Source organism: Cherax quadricarinatus, chromosome 39 (assembly GCF_038502225.1).
Source record: "Cherax quadricarinatus isolate ZL_2023a chromosome 39, ASM3850222v1, whole genome shotgun sequence".
NCBI classification, from domain to species: Eukaryota; Metazoa; Arthropoda; class Malacostraca; order Decapoda; family Parastacidae; genus Cherax; species Cherax quadricarinatus.
The window spans coordinates 14,579,051-14,584,050 of NC_091330.1; positions in this window are offsets into that span (position 1 = coordinate 14,579,051).

Consider the following 5,000-nt stretch of genomic DNA (forward strand, 5'->3'; position numbering starts at 1 on the left):
ATCCTCACCATCACTCACACCACCCAACTCACAACCCACACCATCACCCACACCACCACTCCCACCATCACCCACACCACCACCCCCACCATCACCCACACCACCAAGTACACCACCACCCACCCACACCATCACCCACACCACCATCTACAACACCACCACACACCATCACCACCCAAATTCAAACTACTCCGTTATGGAAAACTGGAGGAGATAATAACTAGAACAGAGTATACTACAGACTCCGGCCATACAATAGAGCGGAAAAATAATGTAAGGGACCTGGGAGTAGTAATGTCTGAGGATCTCACTTTCAAGGATCACAACAGTGCCATGATCACAAGTGCAAAGAAAATGATAGGATGGATAATGAGAACGTTCAAAACGAGAGATGCCAAGCCCATGATGATCCTTTTCAACTCACTTGTTCTCTCTAGGCTGGAATACTGCTGTACATTAACATCTCTGTTCAAAGCAGGTGAAATTGCAGATCTAGAGAGTGTACAGAGATCCTTTACTGCATGTATAAGTTCTGTCAAGCACCTTAACTACTGGGAACGTCTGTACTCGTTGGAACTTAGGAGAGAGAGATATATCATAATCTACACTTGGAAAATCCTGGAAGGAATGGTCCCGAAAGTAAAAGACTGGGCAGGCGATGCATAATACTCCCAATTAAAAGTAGGGGCGCCATTGGTACACTAAGAGAAAACACCATAAGTGTCCGGGGCCCAAGACTGTTCAACAGCCTTCCACCAAGCATAAGGGGAATTACCAATAAACCCCTGGCTGCCTTCAAGAGAGAGCTGGACAGATACCTAAAGTCAGTGCCGGATCAGCCGGGCTGTGGTTCGTACGTTGGACTACGTGCGGCCAGCAGTAACAGCCTGGTTGATTAGGCCCTGATCCACCGGGAGGCCAAGTCGAGGACCGGGCCGCGGGGGCGTTTATCCCCGGAATAACCTCCAGGTAGACTCCATATAGGTATATCACTCACACCATCACCCACCCTACAACTCACACCATCACCCACACCACCACCCACACCACCACCCACTACACCATCTACACCACCACCCACACCACCACCCACACCATCACCCACACCATCCACACCATCATTCACACCATCATCCACACCATCACCCACCCTACAACTCACACCATCACCCACATCATCATCCACACCATCACCCACACCATCACCCACCCTACAACTCACACCATCACCCACATCATCATCCACACCATCATCCACACCATCACCCACCCTACAGCTCACACCAACACCCACATCATCATCATCCACACCATCATCCACACCATCACCCACATCATCATCCACACTATCATCCACACCATCACCCACCCTAAAACTCACATCATCACCCACATCATCATCCACACCATCATCCACACCATCACCCACCCTACAACTCACACCATCACCCACATCATCATCCACACCATCATCCACACCATCACCCACCCTACAACTCACACCATCACCCACATCATCATCCACACCATCATCCACACCATCACCCACCCTACAACTCACACCATCACCCACATCATCATCCTTACCATCACCCACACACCCACCCCACCACCCACACCACCACCCACACCATCATCCACATCATCATCCTCACCATCACCCACACCACCCACCCCACCACCAACACCATCACCCACACCACCACCTACACCACCACCCACCCACACCATCAACCACACCACCACCCACACCACCACCCACACCACCACCCACCCACACCATCAACCACACCACCACCCACACCACCACCTACAACAACACCACCCACACTACAACTCACACCATCACCCACTCCACCACCCACACCACCACCCACACCACCACCCACACCATCACCCACACCACCACCCACACCACCACCTACACCGCCACCTACACCACCACCCACCCACACCATCAAGTACACCACCACCCACACCACCACCTACACCGCCACCTACAACAACACCACCCACCCCACAACTCACACCATCACCCACTCCACCACCCACACCATCACCCACACCACCACCCACACCACCACCTACACCGCCACCTACACCACTACCCACCCACACCATCAACCACACCACCACCCACCCCACCACCTATACCGCCACCTATAACAACACCACCCACCCCACAATTCACACCACCACCCACTCCACCACCCACACCACCACCCACACCATCACCCACACCACCACCCACACCACCACCTACACCGCCACCTACACCACCACCCTCCCACACCATCAACCAAACCACCACCCACACCACCACCTACACCACCACCCTCCCACACCATCAACCACACCACCACCCACACCACCACCTACATCGCCACCTACAACAACACCACCCACCCCACAGCTCACACCATCACCCACTCTACCACCCACACCACCACCCACACCACCACCCACACCACCACCTACACCGCCACCTACACCACCACCCACCCACACCATCAACCACACCACCACCCACACCACCACCTACACCACCACCCACCCACACCATCACCCACACCACCACCTACAACAACACCACCCACCCCACAACTCACACCATCACCCACTTCACCACCCACACCACCACCCACACCATCACCCACACCATCACCCATTCCATCACCCACGCCACCACCCACACCACCCACACCATCACCCACACCACCACCCACACCACCACCCACACCACCACCCACACCACCACCCACACCACCACCCATCCTGCCTCCCACCTTGAAATCTACAACTCAGTAATGGAAAACAACAGTCAGACAACAGAATATATACAGCAGTAGCAACAGAAAGAGCAGGGATAACAAAACCAATAACAACAGTAAAAACAGAGACTAATAGAATAGCAAAAGCAACAATATCAGTAACGGAAGCAACAGCAAGAGCAATAACAAGAGAAACATCAACAGCAGCAGTAACAACAGAAGCACCAGCAGTAGCAGTAGCAAAAGAAGCATCGGTAGTAACAGTAACAACAGAAGCATCGGCAGTAACAGTAACAACAGAAGCACCAGCAGTAGCAGTAGCAAAAGAAGCATCGGTAGTAACAGTAACAACAGAAGCATCGGTAGTAACAGTAATAACAGAAGCATCGGCAGTAACAGTAACAACAGACGCACCAGCAGTAGCAGTAGCACAAGAAGCATCGGCAGTAACAGTAACAACAGAAGCATCGGCAGTAACAGTAACAACAGAAGCCCCAGCAGTAGCAGTAGCACAAGAAGCATCGGCAGTAACAGTAACAACAGAAGCATCGGTAGTAACAGTAACAACAGAAGCACCAGCAATACCAGTAGCAAAAGAAGCATCGGCAGTAACAGTAACAACAGAAGCATCGGCAGTAACAGTAACAACAGAAGCACCAGCAGTAGCAGTAGCAAAAGAAGCATCGGCAGTAACAGTAACAACAGAAGCATCGGTAGTAACAGTAACAACAAAAGCATCGGTAGTAACAGTAACAACAGAAGCATCAGCAGTAGCAGTAGCAAAAGAAGCATCGGAAGTAACAGTAACAACAGAAGCATCGGTAGTAACAGTAACAACAGAAGCACCAGCAGTAGCAGTAGCACAAGATGCATCGGCAGTAACAGTAACAACAGAAGCATCGGTAGTAACAGTGACAACTGAAGCACCAGCAGTAGCAGTAACAACAGAAGCATCGGCAGTAACAGTAACAACAGAAGCATCGGCAGTAACAGTAACAACAGAAGCACCAGCAGTAGCAGTAGCAAAAGAAGCATCGGCAGTAACAGTAACAACAGAAGCATCGGTAGTAACAGTGACAACTGAAGCACCAGCAGTAGCAGTAACAACAGAAGCATCGGTAGTAACAGTAACAACAGAAGCATCAGCAGTAGCAGTAGCAAAAGGAGCATCGGCAGTAACAGTAACAACAGAAGCATCGGTAGTAACAGTAACAACAGAAGCACCAGCAGTAGCAGTAGCAAAAGAAGCATCGGCAGTAACAGTAACAACAGAAGCACCAGCAGTAGCAGTAGCACAAGAAGCATCGGCAGTAACAGTAACAACAGAAGCATCGGTAGTAACAGTAACAACAGAAGCACCAGCAGTAGCAGTAGCACAAGAAGCATCGGCAGTAACAGTAACAACAGAAGCATCGGCAGTAACAGTAACAACAGAAGCACCAGCAGTAGCAGTAGCACAAGAAGCATCGGCAGTAACAGTAACAACAGAAGCACCAGCAATAGCAGTAGCACAAGAAGCATCGGTAGTAACAGTAACAACAGAAGCACCAGCAGTAGCAGTAGCACAAGAAGCATCGGCAGTAACAGTAACAACAGAAGCATCGGCAGTAACAGTAACAACAGAAGCATCGGTAGTAACAGTAACAACAGAAGCATCGGCAGTAACAGTAACAACAGAAGCATCGGCAGTAACAGTAACAACAGAAGCATCAGTAGTAACAGTAACAACAGAAGCACCAGCAGTAGCAGTAACAACAGAAGCATCGGTAGTAACAGTAACAACAGAAGCACCAGCAGTAGCAGTAGCAAAAGAAGCATCGGCAGTAACAGTAACAACAGAAGCATCGGTAGTAACAGTAACAACAGAAGCACCAGCAGTAGCAGTAGCACAAGAAGCATCGGTAGTAACAGTAACAACAGAAGCATCGGTAGTAACAGTAACAACAGAAGCACCAGCAGTAGCAGTAGCAAAAGAAGCATCGGCAGTAACAGTAACAACAGAAGCATCGGTAGTAACAGTAACAACAGAAGCACCAGCAGTAGCAGTAGCACAAGAAGCATCGGCAGTAACAGTAACAACAGAAGCATCGGCAGTAACAGTAACAACAGAAGCACCAGCAGTAGCAGTAACAACAGAAGCACCAGCAGTAGCAGTAGCAAAAGAAGCATCAGCAGTAACAGTAACAACAGAAGCATCGGTAGTAACAGTAACAACTGAAGCATCAGCAG